This window comes from Hyaena hyaena, unplaced genomic scaffold, assembly GCF_003009895.1.
Source record: "Hyaena hyaena isolate Hyena2069 unplaced genomic scaffold, ASM300989v1 scaffold_143, whole genome shotgun sequence".
In the NCBI taxonomy this organism is placed as follows: Eukaryota; Metazoa; Chordata; class Mammalia; order Carnivora; family Hyaenidae; genus Hyaena; species Hyaena hyaena.
In genome coordinates this window covers 1,675,651-1,698,531 of record NW_024080775.1, presented here as the reverse complement: position 1 = coordinate 1,698,531, position 22,881 = coordinate 1,675,651, and positions in this window count along the sequence as shown.

Genomic DNA, 22,881 nt, shown 5'->3' with positions numbered 1-22,881 from the left:
AGTGTCTTTATTCTGTTTCATTTGTCTATTTGAGCATCTATAGTCAATAAAGATAGTTCTGTATTTTTATACTAAGTCTTGAAATCTGATAGAGTTAATTTAACTTTGGCCATTCTAGGCCCTTTGGATTTCCAGAATCAGTTTTCCAGTCTTTATAGAAAATCAAGTGAAGTTTTGTTTGGGATTGAGTTGAGTCTACAGATCAGTTTGAATCTAACAATATACAGACTTCTGATCAATGAAATGTATATGTTCCTATTTATTTAAGTCTTTAAAAATGTCCATAAGCAGTTGTTTTGTCTGTTTTCATGGTACAGATTTTCCACATATATTTTTTGAGATTCATCCCTATTTCATATTTTTTGATACTATTGTGAATGGTATTTTTTGTTTCGTTTTTTGATTGCTCATTGACCATATGTCGAAATTAATTTAGTTTCATACCTTGACCCTTTTATTCTAAAACTTAGCTAAAATCTTTTATTATTTCTAATAGCTTTTATAGATATTGCATTTTCTATATAGAGGACCATGTTGTCCATGAACAAAGACAGTTTTATTTTTTCCTTTTTTATCTGCATATCTTTTATTTTTTTTTCTTGCCTACTGAAATCGCTAGAACCTCCAGTACAATATTGAATAGAGTAAGTAGAGCAGACATTTTTGCCTTGTCTTGATCTTAGGAGAGCATTGTCTTTTATCAGTGTTGAATTGTAGTCTCCCAAAATTCATGTACTGAAGTCCTAACCTGTGGTGCTTCAGACTGTGACTGTATTTGGAGATAGGGCCTGTAACGAGGCAGTTAAGTTAAAATGAGTTTATGTGGGTGGGCCGCAGTCCAATATGACCATTATCTTTAGAAGAAGAGGAGATTAGGACATATATACACACAAGTAGTAGGGAGGAAATACCATGTGAAGACACAAAATTCTAGGAGTCAAAGAGGGAGGCCTCTGAATGAAACCTTGATCTTCTAGCCTCTAATCTCGCTTCCAGAACTATGAAAAAGTACATTTTTGTTTTGGAGCCACCCAATCTGTAGTATTTTGTTATGGCAGAAGTACCAGAGCAGTACAACCGTTAGGTATGCTAGCTGTAGGCTTTTTGTAGATATCTTCTACCAGGTTTTGAAAGTTCTATTCTAAGTTTGCTGAGAGTTTTTATAGGGAATGTAAGATTTGTCAAAGCTTTTCTGACTATTGAAAAGATTGTATGGTTTCATTTTTTTGTTTGTTAATAGGGTGACTTGAATGGATTGCAGTAGTGATTTAATATACCATAAAAATTCATATGTATAAGAATTAATGATATTTTCCAGCTCTTTTTGTGCTAACAATGAAACAAAATGTAATTAGCTACAAATCAGCCTATGCAGGTTGGTAAAATTCTCTGTGGGGTTTTATAAACTAAAAAAGGAAGCAGTGATATTGGATAATAAGCAGTAATACCTAAAATGATTGTAATCTGAATACTGAATTAACTAAAAACTTCTATGCTTGGATTTAAAATAGAGAGAGCATGTTAAGAAAATGGAGAATGCAGCAACTATAAAGCCCAAATATTTAAAATACAGTATGGAGGGGTGCCTGGGTGGGTCAGTCGGTTGAGCGTCCGACTTCGGCTCAGGTCATGATCTCACGGTTCATGGGCTTGAGCCCCGCATCGGGCTCTGTGCTGACAGCCAGCTCAGAGCCTGGAGCCTGCTTCGGATTCTGTGTCTCCCTCTCTCTCTGCCCCTCCCCTGCTTGTGCTCTGTCTGTCTGTCTCTCTCTCAAAATAAATAAAAGTATTTAAAAAATATTTAAAAAAATAAAATACAGTTTGGAGTTTGGTCTCCTTTTGGTTAAATTTTGTACATACATCTATATCCACAATGGAGGTGTGAAGAATGGGTAGTTTGTGTAGGTGATATTTAAGGAATTTCAGAAGGTGACTTTCTCCTCTGCAAAAGCAGCTGCACTGCTTTATTAGCAGTTCATTTCTTTGGTTTAACTTGGCCTCTTTTAAACTTAGATTTCATTTGGAGACCCAACACTTCGGGCTGTTTGCAGTTCATACCAGTTTCAGTTGATTTGCTTTCTCTCAGAGCCATTTTGCTGAGATACAGGACTTCTAAGAAGCTAAGAATTTTATTAACTGAGTTAAAGATAATTGTGAAGCATGGAATAATCTCATCACAGGACATTGCTTGTTTAGAGGTTTGGTGGTGGGCAACATGAAGTTATAAGGGCTAAAGGTGGGTCTGGGGCTGGTGAGAAGAAAGTGATGCATTCCAGGAAACAAAGTTAGGTGCAGAAAGGGGAAGTGGGAGATTATTTATGGTATTATCTAATAAAACAAATACATATGAGTACTCTTATGTGTTGGGCTGGGGTCTGGACATAAGTATGAATAAGTCAGTACCTTTAAATGGGAGTAGGGATGGGAGCAGAAGTGAGGAATGGCTTGAGAGAGAAGTAGGGAGATAGACAGGAAACATGGGGTAATGTGAAGTGCCATCAGCTGTCACAAAAGTGCTCAAAGTTGGACTGGAGCATGGCAGAGGCAGCCTCTCAGAGAGTGGCTGAAAGAGGGAGTTGGTTAGGAGAGCCCTAGAGAGGAGGAGACAAATGAAGAGTTCTATTATGGTTTTCATGATACCTGGATATTACCATAGGATATTTAATTATAAAGGAAGGTCACATTATTTTCTGTAGTCTATGTTTACTAGGGCAAGATGCTAAGGAAAAAAAAAGAGCTTATAAGAAAAGTAGAATAGCCATGTAATACTTGGGGAACCAAAAAGTCTACTGGCCTCAGTCTCAGAGCATTTGGTTAATTGAAGATATATTGATATGGGATGAACTTTAACCTGTTAATGAAGTTTATTGCTACACATGTGTACAGTGAAATAGTATAATGAAGTAGGCAAGACAAACCATGTTATTCAGGTTCAAATTCTGGTCCCACTCCTTATTACATGCATGACTTTTGGGAAATTAACCTTTCTTTTCTTTTCTTTTCTTTTCTTTTCTTTTCTTTTCTTTTCTTTTCTTTTCTTTTCTTTTCTTTTCTTTTCTTTTCCTTTCTTTCTTTCTTTCTTTCTTTCTTTCTTTCTTTCTTTCTTTCTTTCTTTCTTTCTTTCTATTTCTGAGAGAGAGAGAGAGAGAGGCAGCGTGAGCAGGGGAGGGTGAGAGAGACATGGAGACACAAAATCAGAAGCAGGCTCCAGGCTCTGAGCTAGCTGTCAGCACAGGAGTCGGGGCTCAAACCAACAAACAGCGAGATCATGACCTGAGCTGAAGTCGGAAGCTTAACCGACTGAGCCACCCAGGTGCCCGAACCTTTCTTTACTTTAGTCTTCCCATCTGGAAAATGGAATTAATGGAAGATTTTTTAAAAAATATAGGGTGCCTGGGTGGCTCAATCAGTTAAGTGTCCGACTTCAGCTCAGGTCATAATCACACGGTTTGTGAGTTTAAACCCTGCGTGGAGCTCTGTGCTGACAGCTCAGAGCCTGGAGCCTGCTTCAGATTCTGTGTCTCCTTCTACCTTTGCCCCTCTCCCACTTGTGCTCTCTGGCTCTTTCTTTCTGTCTCTGTATCTCAAAAATGAATACAAGTTAAAACAAATTTTAAAAAATAAAATATTTATTTATGTTTGGGAGAGTACATGCAGGGGAGGGGCAGAGATTGGGGGAGAGAGGAACTGAAGTGGGCTCTGAGCTGATAGGCTGACAGTGAGCCCAATGTGGGGCTTGAACTCACGAACTGCAAGATCATGACCTGAGCTGAAGTGGGACATTTAATTGACTGAACCACCCAGGTGCCCCAACAGAAGATATTTTTTAAATGAAGACCAGTTGAGTTAAATGTACAAGGTACTTAACAATGCCTAGCACATATGAGAGAGGTGGGGTGGGGTGGGGTGGGTTGGGGAGAGGGAGAGAATGAATACCAGTTTTATATAGAACATGAGTTTGGAAGAAGGGGAGATCTAAATTTCAATGCTGTCTCTGCCTTGCACTTACTTGGCCTCAGATGTTTTTCAGTCATACAGTGAATGTAATAAATGAATGTGGTTTTTATGAGAATTAAATGACATAAAATATACATTGCCTAATCAATTATCTGATTTCATAGGTACTTAATGGCTATTGTCAATTATTAATACATATTTTTTTAAATAGTCATCTCTGATCATAGTTCTTTTAGAGTGACCTTTGACAAGCTATTTCCAGGAAGGATTAAAGAAGTATTCTTATGAATTTAATGATTTCCCTTACACATCAGAGACTGGGCAAAAATCAAGTCTTTTTAGAATAAAGCTGTTCATTTCTATCTCTGTTTCAAGGAAGAGAGAACTGAAAATATGGTATGTGGCAATATGGTACTTGGCTAAAAGCTAGCAATTTATTGACTAAGTATTACAAACAAATATTTGTTCTTTAAAAATTTATGTGGCATCTCTAATCAGTGGGGAAAAGATGAGATAAAATTTCATTAAATGATATTGGCATTGGGCTAATAAGATAATCTACTGGGAGAAATAAACTTGATCCATAACTCATACTAAATACTATGTAAACTCTAAGTGTATTACATATAAACATGGAATCATAAAAGTGATAGAAGAAAAAAATAGGTGAATTACTTTCCAGCTTTGGAATGGAGAAGGGTTTCTAACAGTGACTAAGAACTCAGAAGTCATAAAAGAAGAGATTGATAAGTTTGACCACAATAAACAAATACATATTAACACAGTAAAAGCTATCATAAGCAGATCAAAAGATGAATTGTGAAAAAAGATCTGCAATTCTTAGGGATAACTAAATAATGTCCTTAATATAGACAGAACTTCTGGAGGTTGGAAAGAAAAACACTACATGTGTTTTTTAAAGTGGACAAAGAATATAAAGAGACACTTCACAGGAAAAGAAATATAGCTGGACCCATGTTCAAAGTCATTTGTAGTAAGATAGGTAAATGCTAATTAAACCTGTACCAAAAGCGAATTTTTCACCTATCACTTTGAAATGATTGAATCCCTATAAAGTGCAATTTGGCATTATCTTTCAAAATTATAAATGCATTTTTCTTGGACGCAGAAGTCTCACTTCTGGGAGTTTATCCTTCAGATAAAATTGTACACAGATAGAATGAATTATATATATGTTTGTTTGTCCTAACCTTGTTTTTAATAGAGAATGGTTGTAAATAACCTATGTGACCTTCTTAGGGGACTGATTTAAAAACAATTTTTGATCCATTCCTTAGAATGCAATACAAGGCAGTTCTATAAAAGAAAAAGAAGTTTCCTATATACTGAAATGGAGAAAATTCTCCCAGATGTGTTGATTTATAAAAACAAAAATATCTGGAACAATGTATATAATATTCTATGTTTTGTGTAAAATAGTGAGAAGAAAGTGAATATAAATTTACATGTGATTATAATTGCATAAAGAAACTCTGAGGAGATACATAAGAAACTAATAAAACTGGTTACCTTTGAGGGTGACAGGTGGCAAACAGGGCAGAGAGAAACAGGAGTGGGAGTGAGACCTCTCACTGCATTGTTTTTAATATTGTTTTACTTTATAACCAGGCATATTTATTATCTGCTCAAAAGAAAAATAAGATGAAATAAAATTCTGTGTCTTGAATCAAAAGCTACAATCTTTCCATGATCACAGGAATCTAATAATAATGTTATTTTTCTTGAATTAATTTTGTCTTTTCATTTCCCATTTTATCTTATTAATTTCCCATAAAGCCCCAAAGAACATAATGAACTGAGAGCCCACTAAGAGATGATGAAATACTCTGGTCAGGCGCAAACAAACTTGTACTAATTAAGACATTTTCCCTCATGGTCTCTTAATAATTTCCATTTCTTTTGTTAATTCTATTTCCCTAAAAAGCAAATAAGTCAGATGGTGCTGATTTACCATCAGCTGTAGTATACACCCTGGATGGGCAGTTGTGTTCGAACGAGTTCTATTATAAGCCATCTTGTGACAAGCCAGATAATTTCTTACATGATTATTCATTTATGATTGGAAATAGTGCTCCATGTCATGTATGAAGTTCAAGAACTGGCAAAGGCAAAAAAGATTTTCACTATAAGATATTTTACTGGAAAAGGCCAAGTGTTTGATATTTTTGGCCTACAAAGCTGATTAGCTCAGAAGAGCCAAACAACAGATTTAATTTTATCAAATTAACTAATGTTAAATGTACAGAGTTAAAAGCAATTTCCCCTTATTTATTAATGTCTCCAGTGTAACCCCTCATGCTTTAAAACAAAATGCAAGGTTCAACCTTATGATTGAAAGATTAGACGAGGCTTGAACCAGTAAAAATAGATTTTTTTAAAGGAAAAGTTATTTTGAGTGGAGTGCTAGCTGTACTAGACAAATCCAGTCGGGCCTCCTCTTCAGTCTTGTCAAAGCTTAGCACAGTCCAGAAGGCACTAGTGCGGATGCCAAAAAATCAGAGCAGCAGCAGTTAAAAAAAAAATAAGTGCACTAAGAAATATTAAATGGAAAGCCAATGCCTATAAATAAAAAGGCAAGTGAGCACTAATCAATCATAAGTAACTCCGAACAGAAAATAGGAGTTGGAAGGGTGAGAGAGATTTCACATACAACATATGAGACTAGATACAAATGATTTAATTAAACTGCATTCCTTCTACACAAGACTCAAAATCTCTAAATGTTAAGAAAAACTGGTGTATAGAAATGCAACGTCTTGCTTTGCAATCTATAGCGGATGAGTAGCAAGGCATATGCCAACAGCAGAAATAGAAGCAGTTGATGAATCCTGGGTGAGTGGAAGTGTTTCATTATCTGTATCTGTTTCTTGCTATTCATCTCAGTGTTGCGGCTCTTACTAAAGGATCAAATTCTTTCCACTATGAACAATAGCAGCCTCCACAAGCTTGAAACTTGGGGTAAAAAATCATTAAACAGAATACAAAACTAATTTCAATGAATGTTGAATACATTCACTCAGAAGTTAAAATAATGCATCCAATAAATTAAATAAATGTTAGAGGGACCAGAGGGAAGGTAAAGAAGCAAAGGGGCGGGAGGTTGGTGATTTTACGTGTGAGGAGGGGAGGAAGGTACACATGGCTGCCTGATGGCCAGCTGCAGGAAAGAGGAAGTTAACTCTAGACATTGTCTAGTTGACCTGTAAGGCCAGTGTTGCCTTAGGAAATTATTTATGCTGCTCAGCAGAATTGGAGCATATGGCCTTATTTTTAGAAGACAACTTGAATCTTTTTAGATAAGTGGTCCACTTAAACATTTGGATTTCAAGAACTAGCTTTAGATTGATAGAAACATGCCTCATAGACTTCTGGATATCCATGATTTTATGTCTTGAATTACTTGAGGTTAGTTAGAAAAAATAAAATAAAATTATTTCCCCTTATTACATTTAGGCTTTAAAATAAAGAGGACTTGAGAATTAAAATTTGAGAGCTTTTCCAAACTCACTCATTCACTCACTCTCTCTCTCTCGCACTCTGTCTCTATTATCTATCTTATATATATTATATAAAAATATATATCTCAATGCTATTGTTTGTTCTCAATTCTATGAAATTTGAGAATGTAATGACATACCAGAGACCATAATGAGTTTGTCTCTTACCATAAACGTTAGGAGGCATAAATCTAAATTCATACGAAAAAACAAAAACAATTTTTCCAACCTAATAATGACAGCCAGGATTCTGAAAGAAAAAGTTATTTTTAAAATCAAAGATAATTTCGATGGTTGGTAGCTCTGGTAATCGGTAGCAAAAATGGCTCATGGGAAAGGCACACATACTGCTAATGGATTGACTGAAAAGAAAAACATTATTATTGGTGTTTTTTTTTCCCCCTACCAGATCCAGTGATATCACTACTGCAATCTGTTATTTATGTAGAAAGGCAGTAAACAGTGGAAAGGAGAGTATCTGTTCGGGAGCATCTTCTCTGAGAAGTTGCTTGAAAATTAAGCATGTGATGAACATGTGAGAAGCATTTACGCAGTTGGCAGCATATAAATTCTCAGAACAGTAGGGGATAAAAATGGGTTAGATAAAGAAAACTAAGGATTAGATCCACATAAACAGTTGGATGTTTGTAACATATTTATTTAACAAAAAATGGAAATGTAAGCGTTCACCTTAAATGAAACTCAGCCTGAAATGAAAATTTTTAAAAAATGAGATTAAGGCTAAAAGTTTTAAGACTCTAACATTTTACATTACCTCATATCGTAATCTACAACTCACAGGAGGATATAACTATATTTTGTTTCGATGCTTCGAAACAATTGAACACACCTTGTCTATGAAGATCAGTTTATGTGAGGATTTTCTTGACCTCCACACTGTTGACATTTCCTAGCTGATAATGCTTTGCTGTGGAAGGCTGACCTGTCTATTGGGTAGAGTCCAGGCAACATCCTGGACTCTACAGGCAACATCTTGGACTCTACCCACTAGATGCCAGTAGTATCACTTCAGTTGTGATAGCCATTGCTGTCTCCAGACATTGCCAAGTGTTCCCTGAGTAGCAAATTCACTCTTAATTAATAATCACTCATCTATACCTCTTCATAGAAAGTCAAGCAAACCTAAAAGGTTTAAAATATCCTCTCAGATGGCACGTGTACTTAATTAAAAAAAAAATCCCTGGGGCACGCTAGATGGCTTAGTTTGTTAAACGTCTGACTCTTGATTTTGGCTCAGGTCATGATCTCATGATGGAGTCTGTCATCTGACTCTGCACTGACAGTGTGGCTCCTGCTTGGAATTCTCTCTCTGCCTCTCTCTGCCCCTCCCCTGATCATGCTCTCTCTTCTCTCACTCTCTCTCTCTCAAAATAAATAAACATTCTAAACAGTCACTAATTTGGGCCTAAAATGAATTTGTAAGAACTGTGTGATGATAAAATAAATTAAAATATGGTTGACAAAATTTTCTTTAGCTAAAAAAACAAACAAAACCAAAACCACTCAGACGGAATCTCCAAGGCTAAATGCAGTCCCTCAGAACCTATCTTGATTTTCAGTTGTTCCCTTTCCCTATTGATTTATACAGGCTGCATTCTCTCTTCCTGATCTCCAGGAATAGCAAAGTGACTTCCAAGTGAGAAAGTCTTCGAGTGCTTATTATTTTTCCCTACAGGGAAGCTAGATTTTCACCTTCCCCTCTCACTCTCCTCTAAGGCTGATTGATACGTGTTGACAGTCCTGGGGCAGGGGGGTGTCATCTGAAAACCAACCCTGCCATGTTCCTTTTCCTCATTGCCTGACAAACCTCCTCTTTCGGGAGAGTCTGAAGACTTTCTGGTCACTCTTGGTAATAATGAATGCTCTGATCACTGTATTTTCAGTTCAATGATTAATATGCTCAGACCACTGTAATATTCAGAACGTGCCATTTCGTTAAAGTTTCCCCTCTATCCCAGCTTGTGTCTGAGCACTGGCTGCCTATAGTTAGAAAGGTAGGGCCAGCTTCTCTTCTTGTTTCCCTGCCTAGATTTTTTATTCCTCCCCTACCCCTCACCTACTAAGGCTAAGTTTTTGGGCCCTTTTGGAATTGCAGCAGGAGAATGGGAGGCCAAAGAGAGAAGAGAAGGTTTTACTTGCCTGACACTACTGTTGTGTAGTGTCAGCCCTCTCTGGGCTTCTTTCTCTTAGGGTGCTTTTTATAAGTTCTTTGGAGATCCACTCTCCACTGTGCAAGCTTGTGACTCCAGCTGGTTTGTTAACTCTTCTTTGCTCCTAGGTATATGGTGGGGCCTAGGGCTCTCTTCAACTGAATCTAAGGCAATACCAGCCTAGCTCCCTCTTGCATAGCTCACACTGAGTAGTAGTTTGTCAGCCTTCTTTGCTCTGATGAACCTTGGATGTGTAGGGCATCCTAGCTGCCAAGTCTCTTTACTCCAACAGCAGAACAGCCAGCAAACCATAGTCACTTTCTCTTTCGACTTTACAGGGATGAGTCACACATCAGCCCACTGTATCTCTCATGCTTCAGGTGATACAAATCCAGCACTCTCAGGGACCCTAATGAAGTCCATTCCCTAGGCTTGAGGGGAGGAGTGGGCTGATGTACTTATGTCCAGGAGGTGAGTGGTGTACTCACAAGCTAGCTCTCTTCAAAGACTTTTTTCTCCAGGTTGCTACTTTATGCTTTTATACCTGTCAATGTGTACTTTTCAAAAAAAATGAAGCATAATCCTTATGCAAATATGCAGTGAGCACATGCCAAAGATTTCTATTACTCATTAATGAGTGATGAAGATGAGGGATAGGTCAATTGAAGATAAGAGATTTTGAAGCATGTGAGTATAATACAGTGGTAAAACAAAGAAGGCTGAAATACGATACAAAAGTGAGATGCAAAACTGGCTCCTGTCCTACAGACCAATGAAACATTGCCCTTTGGGGTTATTTTGTTTCTACTAGGCAGATAATTTGTATCTCTACTGGACAGAAATAAATTTGTGACCTAGAATTCTTTTACAAATTATTATCTAATTTCACAGGTTCTGGGTCCCAAACTATAATAAAGAGGAATGTTAACTTTTGCCTAGAGCAGAGGCAGACAAACTGGAGGTCCAAGGAAGCCAGGCCTATTTTTATACATAAAGTTTTATTGGAACATAGCCACCTCTACTCTTTTATATACTGCCTCTGGTTGTGTTTACCCTGCTCCGGGGAAGAATTAAGCAGATGAGTAAAGACCACATATGGCTCAAAAGTCCCAAATATTTGCTAAATGGACTTTTACAGAAAAAAAATTGCTGACTTCTACCTGAGAGCATCACATAACCCCTGGACAGTTTTGATAAACCTTGCCTTTCTATGACTTTGAAAGGGTACATTGTAATCTTTTTGTTCTAGTTCCAAATTTTGGATTATTTTTCTTAGTATAAACTTGATATGGGTGAGGAGCTATGTTGCAAAACAGGTTTTTGGCCATCTTTATTGTGTGCTGGTCCTGTTCCTCATTTTGGAATTTGGGAATAGTTGGGGTTCTCAGCTGAAACTGATTATCGAAATAGTTCCATATAGACATTGTGTTCAAATATTGTCCTAAATAATTTATGGCCTGGTTTTGAGAATCATGATTTTGTGTTTTGTTAAGGTAAAAATTCTCATAACTTCAAAAAACCTCTTGCTTTTTTCTTGGAATTGGCAATTGGTGAAGATTGGAGATGGTGGGGTTAAGAGTATCTGATTCAAAATAATTACTGAAAATAATTTAGCTTTAAAAATTAACTTAGCTTTAATTTTTTTGTCATATTGGTTTTAGCTCTCACTGGGAAAACTTGTGGTTTGGTATTAATTCCATTTAATTTTACTGAATCTAGTTTTCTATTGATAGCTTTTAGACAGTTTTTTCAGATGGCTGTGATGTTCATTGGCGAGTAGCGGAATACCATTTTTAAGTGACTATTTTTCTAGAGATATATTTGTTCTTAAGTCAAGATATAGTCTCCAGTGATTCACTTACATTGTGTTTCTCTTAGGAAGTAGTGTGACGACGATAAGGTAATTTGGTGATGGAAGATCTTAGCGACAATTGTGTTTCCTTGGTCGGCTCATTTAACTTATCTGCTCCCTTCTCATAAGTATTCCAGAAGGATAATAGTAAGAGATGTGGTTTCACTTAACTTACAAGGCATTTGACAGAATGATGGATACGACAGTGCTTTGAGGCTCTGAGCCAGTTTTAGTTATGTTATTATTGGCGGCAGCAAAATTCGAGAATTGTTTTAACTGTATTTTACCAAATTTAGATTTATCAATATTTCTCAGGCTGTGTAGAGCTCAGTTATCATTTTCCCCAGTAGTACGTTCTTAGATCTCCTAGGCTTAGATTAGGAGTTGGGACCCATGCTGACTTCTGCCTTACCAAATGTCTCTTTTTGGGTTCTCTAATAGATTGTTAACTCCTTAAGGATAAAATTTACCTTTTATAAACACATGGGATTTGTGTATACTATTGATCTCTGGGATAATAATTTGGATTAGACAAATGTTTAAAGAGACAGGCTACACGGATTAGGGGGGAAAATGTCCAAATGCAAAGTGAAGGTGCTGGATTTATAAAAACTGCTACCCCAGACACAACAAAACAGAACATAAACTGCAACAATAAAAACATGAAAGTCACCATGGCAGAAAAATGCTGTTAAACTACTTATCAGAATTAAATGGGACGGGGGCAGTAGTGATGGGGTGGGGTGTGGGCAGAGAGGAAATAGGCATACCACGAAATAACATGCAAGGCTCTTGTTTCTTGCCTTAATGTTCATGTCAGGACTTCTCTTTGTCTTGGTATCCTTTCATCTTATGCTATTAGGAACAAGTTAAGTATGGCACAAGGAGAATATGCGTAGAGGCTTTTATTATGGGACGCAGTATAGACCAGAGTTCTAGATGTTTGCTTAGGGAGCTGGGAGTTTACAGTTTCGATTAAGGACTGTGTTTCTTCTGAAGCCTCTAGGGGAAAATTTGTTCCTTGTCATTTCCAGCGTCCAGAGGCTCCTTGCATTCGTTGGCTCACGGCTTCCTTGCTTGGATATTTGCTTCCATTACCACATCCCCTTTTCTGACTTTCCTCCTTGTGCCTCTCTCTCGTAAGGATCTTGGTGATTACTTTCGGCCCACCCAGACAATTCAGGGTAATCTTGTCTCAAGATACTTAATCACATTTGCAAAATCTCTTTTGCCCTGTAAAGTAACATATTTAAAACTTCTGGGATTAGAGTATGAATATCTTTTGGGTGTGTAGGGTGAGAGAAGGCATTATTCTGTCTGCCACAAATATTTAGAATGTACATATTTCTGTAATTCTACTACTCCAAGGAAAAACAGAGTTATAATTTTGGGTATATCTTTTCAGAATTAAAAAAAAATACTGATTTATGGATTACGTATTCTTTTTTTAAAAAAATGAGATTATATTTTAATATGGTTTTAAATTTTACTTAATACTATGTCATACATTTTTCTTATGTTACATACCTTTTTTTTTTAATGTTTATTTATCACTGAGACAGAGCATGAGTGGGGGAGGGGCAGAGAGAGAGAGAGACACAGAATCCGAAGCAGGCTCCAGGCTCTGAGCTGTCAGCACAGAGCCCGACGTGGGGCTTGAACCCACAAACTGTGAGATCATGACCTGAGATAAAGTCAGGTGTTTAACCAACTGAGCCACCCAGGCTCCCCTATGTTACATATCTTATATAGCATTCTTTTAAAGGTGAATTTATAGTATTCCATTGTGTACATTGAAGAAAATTTAATTTGCTATTGATAGATGTTTACGATGTTCCTAGGTATTTATTATGCAATACCTCTCTAATTGTCTTGCTTACTATATTTTAGTGACTTCAAGACGCCTTAACAACCTGGAGAAGTTGTCCAAATACAGCTAAAATCTGGAACCAATATATATTTGCTGAATGCATGGGCAGATGAGCATAGGTCAGGTGTTGTTGGCAACTCAAGGAGACCAAGGAACAAATTTTCATAGTCCCATGGGTTAGATCTTGTCACTAGGCTCCATTCCCTACCTCCTCTGAAAACTTGTATAGGCAGGTGGCTTTCAGAGTCAGAAGCCAAAGCCTGCTTTCCTTTTCCCTTCTTTCCCATTACCCTGTGCTCTGCCTACACTTCTTCCTCTCCCACTATTGTCCTTGGGAAACAAAAACCCGTTAGTTATGCTGATGGATGACACAGGCTCACAACTTCTTATTTAGGGTAAATCACTTTCAATTCCCTGCAAACATAGTGAAATGAATACAGTCGAAACCTGCACAAAATCTTTCTAAATTCTAGCAATTCCTGGCTTAGAAATACAGCTGAGTGGATTCATGGAAAGTTATAGGAGGCAAAACTCTTTTTTTTTAATTAATAAAATAAAACTAATTTCAAGAAGATATCACTTGAAATGCATGCTTTTTTTAAATAGTTTGTCAAGTTGGTTAACATATAAGACCCAGTGCTCATCCCAACAACATCCCATATCATCACTCCCCTTCCCCTCTCACCCCGCCCCCCCAGCCCTCAGTTTGTTCTCAGCATTCAAGAGTCTCTCATGGTTTGCCTCCCTCCCTCTCCCCAACTGTTTTTCCTCTTCTTCTCCTGCTTCGTCCTCCGTTAACTTCCTCCTAATCCACCTATGCATGCAATCATATGGTATCTGTCCTTCTCTGCCTGACTTATTTCACTCAGCATAACACCCTCTAGTTCCATCCATGTTGCTACACGTGGCCAGATTTCATTCTTTTTCATTGCCATGTAGTATTCCATGGTATAGATATACCACATCTTCTTGATCCATTTGTCAGTTGATGGACACTTAGGCTCTTTCCATGTTTTGCTATTGTGGAGAGTGCTGCTATGAACATTGGGGTACATGTGCCCTATGCATCAGCACTCCTGTATCCCTTGGGTAGATTCCTAGCAGTGCTACTGCTGGGTCATAGGGGAGTTCTATTGTTAATTTTTTTTTTTAATTTTTTTTTAATGTTTTATTTATTTCTAGGAGAGAGAGAGACAGCGTGAGCAGGGGAGGGTCAAAGAGAGAGAGGGAGTCACAGATTGAAACAGGCTCCAGGCTCCGAGCTGGCAGTCAGCACAGAGCCCGACACGGGGCTTGAACCCACGAACCGCAAGATCATGACCTAAGCGAAAGTCGGACGCTTAACCGACTAAGCCACCCAGGTGCCCCTATTGTTAATTTTTTGAGGAACCTCCATACTGTTTTCCAGAGGGGTTGCACCAGCTTACATTCTTACCAGCAGTGTAGGAGGGTGTAGGAGGCAAAACTCTTAATTATTCCTCTGTAGAATCATGTTATTATAACATGGTTGTACTTTTGCAGCTCAAACAAGACAGAAAATATTCTTTAGATTTTTTTGCAGACTTTCAAAATTTTGAGATATACATAATAATGGAAATCCCTGATGTTACTCTTCATTGTGGTTAGAAGAACAAGAATAAAATGTTCTTCCATTTCCTGATGTGGTAGATTACTGAGAGGCAGAGAGAGACCACAGATACAGAACATCTGGGAATTTCCCAGACTAACTTTTGATCAATGTTTTATTTTGTGTTGGTGGTTGTCATTTTCTCTACCAAACTTGTCCTATGAACTACCAAATACTATCCAAATTATTTGTTTTGAAGTTTATGTCTATTTCCACGTTCCTTTGCTCCTTAACACAAAACTCATAGTTATTGTTATTAGTAATGAGGAGAAGCCAAGGGTCGAGGTAAATGGAATAAGCAACTTTTGAATGACCAAGAGGTAGTTTATTTTTTATATCAGTTTTTCTTTAATTTAAATGTTTTATTTGAGTAGAGTTGACGTACAATGTTATGTTAGTTTCAGGTGTCCAACATAGTGGTTCAAACCAAGATTTAGTTTCAAATGTTATTTTGATGGATGGATGGAGAATAATCTGTGAAATTTAAAGAATCATGGTACTTTTCTTTAATAACCACAAAATCTGCATTGCAATATATAAATACTGAGTTTCATATGGTCTACCTTTAAATGGTATTCGAAACAGCATGGCCTTGTTACTTAAACTGAATCAACACAGCTGTCTTCTTGTTCCCTCCTTTGCATTTTTAGGAAAAGATACTTTTCTGAGTCAGAAGTTTTAGCCCTTGAAGGTTGTCTGACCAGACTTTAGGTATTTACTGTGAAAAATCTCATCATTCTATCTAATTGAATTTCTCAGACATGTGCAGAAGTTGGTAACTAGTTTCTTTGTATTACATGATGAATTGGGCTTGGCCTAATTAGTTAGCTCAGGTTTGTTGCAGGACCTTTCACTCTGTGCCCAAGTCATCGTCTATTTATACAAAGCACACTGAGCATGTGGCTCTGTGCTGCACAAGGATAAAAAGAAGGATGCTGCGTCTGTTGATGGACACAGGGTCTTTCCATGCTTTGGCTATTGTGGAGAGTGCTGCTATGAACACTGGGGCACATGTGCTCCTATGCATCAGCACTCCTGTATCCCTTGGTTAAATTCCTAGCAGTGCTATTGCTGGGTCATAGGGGAGTTCTAGTGTTATCTTTTTGAGGAACCTCCACACTGTTTTCCAGAGGGGCTGCACCAGTTTACATTGCCACCAACAGTGTAGTAGGGTGCCCATTTCTCCACATCATGGCAATGAGAAAGAATGAAATCTGGCCATGTGTAGCAACATGGATGGACCTTGAGGGTGTTATGCTGAGCGAAATGTCAGGCAGAGAAGGACAAGTATCATATGTTTGCACATATAGGGGGATTAGGAGGAACTTAACGGAGGACCATGGGGGAGAAGAAGGGGGGAAATGGTGGGGGAAAGGGAGAGAGGCAAACCATGAGAGACTCTTGAATGCTGAGAACAAACTGAGGACTGATGGGTGTGGGGGGGAAGGGGGGAGATGGGCATGGAGGAGGGCACTTGTGGGGATGAGCACTGGGTGTTATATGGAAACCAACTTGACAATAAACTATTTGTAAAAAAAAATTAAAAAAAATAAATGTTGAATAAAAAAAGAAGAGTGCTGCGGCTGGCAAATGAATGCTGGATACTTGGAACTGGAGGGGGTTTCCGGATCTAAAATGTACTCTTCAACCTTGTAGGAGGGACTGGGAGACAAAATATTAAGGGAATGGCATGGATTTGTCAGAAAGATCTAGGTTCATATCTTGACTTTACCGTTTATAAAAATGTAGGTAATACCTACATTATAGCATGGCTGTAAGAATTATATGAAATTTTAAAAAATAAGTTCTCAAGGCAAAACTATTATGGAGATGGTAGGAAAAGATCGATAGTTGCTGGGGTTTGGGGAAGGGAAGGGATGAATAGGTGGAGCAGAGAGGATATTTAGGACAGTGAAAACACCCTGTATGATAGATACCATAATGATGGGTACATGTCATTATGCATTTGTCCAAACCAATAGACTGTACACCAAGAGTGAACCATAATATAAACTGTGGATTATAATGTGTCAATGTTGGTTCCTCAGTTGTAACAAACGTCCCACTCTGCTGGGGGATGTTGATAATGGAGGAGGTGATGCATGTGTGAGGGCAGAGGGTATATGGAAAATCTCTGTACCTTCCCCTCAATTTTGCTATGAACCTAAAGTCTAAAAACAAACATAAAACTGCTCTAAAAACGTAAAGTATAAAGAAACACCTCTCATGGTTTAATGCCTGGCAATTAATAGATGAGACAGAGAGAGAGAGAGAGAGAGGTAGGAGAGGGAGAATCTGAAGCAGGCTCCAGGCTCTGAGCTGTCAGCACAGAGCCCGACGGGGGCTCAAACCTACGAACTATGAGATCATGACCTGAGCCCAAGTCAGATGCCCAAGTGAGAGAACCATCCAGGTGCCCCCAATTAATAGATTCTTAAAGATGAAAGCTAAAAGTATTAGACTACAGGAGACCTCGGGCAGCTTCTAGAATATCCCTGGGTAGCAAGTGCCACACTTCTACAGAAAAATTTTTGGTAAGGCGGCTTTTCTTTGAATTATTCTAGTTACCTAGTTCTGGATACGGTCACTACATTTCTTGTCATTATTTATTTTTATAACAATCTGTGTGCTGGAATTAGGGGAAGATGAATAATTGGGAGAATTTTGAAGATAATAAAAATGGTTTGTTGAGAATGACTAAAACTTAAGCCTTATTAGAAATAGTATTTAGCAAATTACCTGTTATAGTGAGGTTTTTTTTTTTTATAAATCAATCTCTAATTCCTCTTTACTAAATACATTTGAAAACTCTTTATTCTAGTATTCTCAAGATGCAGGTCTCCATTCAGGACTGAACTAAATACCTCTCATCTTGTACTCTCCACGTTCTACTAATTTTCTTCTGAACACTCTATTTTGCTCTCATTCTGAGCTGGTCTACCCTGAACTGTCAATTAGTTTTTTTTTTTTTTCCAGTCTCTAGTAAGTTGAATGGAGTGTCCCCTCTCATGCCTTCAAAAAGAAATGTCTATCGTTGGACCTTATTTGGAATAAGGGGTTTTGCAGTGTAATTAAAGTAAAGATCTTGAGAGAGGATCATCCTGGATTAGGGTGGGCTTTTATAAGAGACAGGAAAGAAGGCATAGAGGGACACAGGGAAGAAGGGCATGTGGAGATGGAGGCAGAGACTGGGAGATGTACCTGCAAGCCAAGGAACATCACGACCACCAGATACTAGGAGAGAGGCTTGCAATGGAGTCTCCTTTAGAGTCTCTGAAGGGATACAAACCTGTCAACATCTTGATTTTGGACTTCTGGGCTCCCAGACTGTGAGAGAATAAATGTCTATTGTTGGTAAGCCGCACAGTTTGTGGTAATTTGTTACGGTAGCCTGAGAAGATTAATATGGAGTCCTGGATGTCATTTAGAATTTTAGAAAACAGTGGTGAAAGTTGACTTTAAGAACCAAGTCTTGTTCTTAGAATTTTGAATGGATTTTTTTCCCTCCAAGGTAGTCTCTTAATACTCTTAGTATATTGTCCTGACTGCTCTGCTCCTTATGAGATCCTCACTTTGCCCCCACTCTCTCCAGTGCCTGCTGTTGTGCTTGTATGTTCCTTTATGCTTCAGCTGCAGCTGGTGGCTCAATTCCATTTTGGGGGGTGGGTAGAGGTGGGGGAGAGAGAACTATAGCTTCCTATTGGGAGACTGAGCAGAAGAGAATGAACACCAGGGAGAAATACAGATTCCTAGATTATGCACACATAACATGGTTAAATTTCCATCTTAGATCTCACATCTAAGGATCTCAATTTCGAATTTTTTCCCCTCACCTTCTTTTGAGTTATACTTGCTCTGTATTCATCTTATTCTGGTTAAATGTGGCTGTTCTGCACAGGAGACTACCTGAGTAGTCAAGGGCTATGAAATCCCAAGGCGTCAGGGGGTGACTTCTGTAGAGCCAGAGTGTCAGCAATGACTTGGCAGGGGTGGGGGGAAGGGAATGGAAGGACAGGAGAGGAGGGTGGGTGTGGGAGGTGGGGATAGAAGAGTAAATGGAGTGTGGTCAGGAAGAAAGATTTGAGGCACAGGTACCTTTCCACACATACTCTAAGGCTGTCTTTTTGACTTAATTTTTCCTTCGGGTCAGGAATAATATTTATTTAACAAGGCATATAACATTCCCTATACACTAAGCATAATTCTTAGTGTTCCCTAGAAATTAACTCAGTTACTGGTCAAACAAACCTGTAAATTAGGTCCTATGATCATCCCTGTACTGATAAGGAGACTGAGGCACAGAAGCATTAAAAAACTTGCCCAAAGTCACATAGCCAACGTGTGACTGAGACCGAAAAGGTAGGATTATCAGATTAAATGCAGGATACCGAGTTAAGTTTGAATTTCAGATAAACAACAAATAAGTATAAATATGCCTCATGCACACTGGTCCATACTTATACTTAAAACTTATTTGTTATTTATCTGAAATTCAAACTTGGCTGGATGTCCTATATTTTTATTGTGAAATCTGGCAACCCTACGCCCAGGGATTATTTGCTGTTAATCACTACCCTATGCTCTATCCTAATCAGAAAAAAAATCTCTTGGGAAGAAGGAAGAAATATCATATGGTATGGTTTGCCCTTGGTTTTGATGTCCCAATGAATGAATGTTCCTGGATGTGAAATTTGGGATACTTTGTACTGTGTGGCATATGCATGTTTACCTCATGGCTCAAACAAGGCTATTATTGTGTATTATCGTGCAAGTGGCCTTGTGCTGATTTCAAGGAATCCCCTTCCCCTCAAGTTATTCATAAGAGATCAAATTTACAATTACATATGCAACTGCACTTCTTTAGGTCTCCCCACAGAGGCTCTCAGGGTTTCCATCAGTTTGACTTTAGGTAATACTTAATAATCACTCCTTATTCTTTTTTAAAGCCCAATTAATTAAAATGTATGTTTCTACAATGAGTATTGTTTCTAGATTGTTTTTTCAAATTCCCAATATAAATAGCTTTTTATGTAGATAATTAAAACCATCTGCTTCCTGGTAGCTCAGTTATGTTTACAGCAGCCCCTTTTTATTTGGGGAATTAAACTGCCATAAGTTTTTACTTTAGTGCATGAAATAACACAAAAAATGCTCATGGCAGTGTTATTCCTTGAAAAGAAATGGAGACTATTAAACATTATTGGAAAAAATTGCTTTGAGTTAACTCACAAGGCCTTAAAGTTCTACATTTTATAGGTAAATATACTTGAGGTTATTCCATCAGAAAATCTAAATGCATAAATAAAGCTTCTAATAATATATAGCATTCAAATAAGGAAAGCTCTCAAATCACTTTATAACTATTACTTTAGTAAAATTTCTCTGAGTCAGCAAAGATAAGGTATCCTAGTAACAGAGAATTTGGTGATTTCATAAGATATTATAAAATTACAAAGTAAATTGAATAACTTGGACAAAATCACAGGAAAAAAGTCGAAAGTGAGGTAATGATTAAAGTTACAATAAGTGTTCTTAATCTCTGACTCTGATCAAGCCCTTATCTCCCCCTTTTGCAGCTTAGACAGTATATCTAAATGAATGTTCAGTAATATTTTTAGGATATTTAAGTTCTTTTATAGTTCCGTATTTTCAAATTGAAAAACTGCTTGAAAAACCCATCACATAATTTGCCATCATGGCAATGTCTCTAAATGCTAATTACATTTGTTAAAAAAAAAGACCAGGTGCATGGGTGGCTGTCAGTGAAGCATGCTACTTTGGTTCATGATCTCATGGTTTGTGAGTTCAGGCCCCACGTTAGACTCTGCACCAGCACAGAGTCTGCTTTGGATTCTCTGTCACCCTCACTTTCTGCCACTCCCTTGTTCAGGTGCATGCGTGTGCACGCTGTCTCTCTCTGCTTCTGTCTCTCTATCTCTTTCGCAAAAGTAAATAAATAAACACTAAAACCCCCCCCAAAAGACCACCTTGTCAAAATGAATGCTGAAGCTTGGTAATTAAGTTGTATCACTCAACTGCTATGTTTATTCTTTTGTTCATTTCAGTAAATTCCAATATCACAAAGATTAAGCTACTTGACCCTGTTGTTCCTTGGGAACTTTAATTTTTTTTGAATGGAGAAATGATATTTGCTTTGTAGCAAAGGATGTAATAAGCCGCCTTGAAAATTATTCAAGAAAAACAGAGTTAAATTATGTCCTAGGATTGCTGGAAAAGTTCCTTATCTGCATAATTACCAAATTTTGACTGGATTTCCAAACTGTCACATCTTAATAGTCTGGGTGTGAGATGGGAAATGTTTTTATTTGAATTAAATCTTGAAGAATATATTGTACCTATGAGACTAATTCTTGTTCTCTTGTTCTAGTCTGTGTAGGGATTTGGTTAGGTTAGTGAGGCTTTACCTCTTATCCTATTTGGGAGGCTGATCCTATTGTAAGTGTGTTTTTTCTTCTTGACTTGTTCTGCCAACAGTTGTTAGAACTTGCTGCTAGGTCTGTATAGCTGGCAGTGTCTCCACTACCTCAAACAGGCCTGACTACACCCCATGTTCTCTGCCTTTTCATCTTTCAGTCTCTACCATTCCCTCTGCTTCTACTTGACCTACCTAACCACTTGCCAGGCAACAAATGTTTGAACAGAGGCCTCCAATACTTTTAGTATCTTATGTTATAGTGGGCAAGGATACTCACATGGATTGAGTACCTGTTCTGAGGAGCAGTGCCCTTTACTCAGCTGTTTGTGTGTGTGTGTGTGTGTGTGTGTATGTGTATGTAATCTCTACATCCAGTGTAGAAGTTGAACCCACAACCCCAAAATCAAGAGCCCTGTGCTCTACCACGTGAGCCAGCTTGGCCACCCATATTCAGCTGTATTTAAGTCTCACTGTGACCTGATAAAGTGGGAGTTACTAACCTCATTGTACAAATGAGGAACTAAAGATCACCAAATTTAAATAAGTTAAACAACTAATAATTCAGAATATTATTCATAAATGAATCTAACAGAGTAGTCCATAATTTCTTGGGTACACCATGAATCTAAGGCATTGGTTAAAGACCAAAGGGTGAGTTTATCTGGACGCACCTTATACTATGTAGATGGTTGTCTATTCTGTGAAGCAGTTTTGCTACTTCAGCATATTATGACATTGTCATATCTAGGTAGCCATTCAGGAAAATTTCAATAATAGCTAGTTTTTAGCAAACATTTTATTGACTGATAGTCAAACCTGTGGTTGGGGGGCAGCCCATCCTAGACTTGTGGACCCTTAATATACCAGAAGTGATTGGATTGCTCAGATAGAATATTTTTCTTCAGAAAAATAAATTCCTGTGTGTTCAGGAATAAATACATCTTGATACTTAATTGAATTTCATTTTAAGGACAATTTTAATGAAATGGAAAAATCTTTGAAGTTATCTCTACCACACATATGTGTGCTAATTTGGCAACTAGAAGATGCTGGTCAGAAATTTTAGGGGTGCCAGGGTGGCTCAGTCGGCTAAGTGTCTGACTTCAGCTCAGGTCATGATCTCACGATTCGTGGGTTCAAGCCTCACATCGGGCTCTGTGTTGACAGCCCAGAGCCTGTAGCCTGCTTCAGATTCTGTGTCTCCCTCTCTCCCTGCCCCTCCCCCACTCATGCTCTGTTTCTCTCTGTCTCAATAATAAATAAAACATTAAAAAAAAAAGGAATTTTAGACTTGGAATTGTATTTTTCATTTTATACATGGAGAAAAATTTGTCATCACAGAAAGAGTCATAATCTAGATAAAGTGAATGCATATGTAGTTTACTTTCTGATTGAAGAGTAACTGACAAGGTGATTTATTAACCTGCATTTTTTTCAAGACTGATCACTA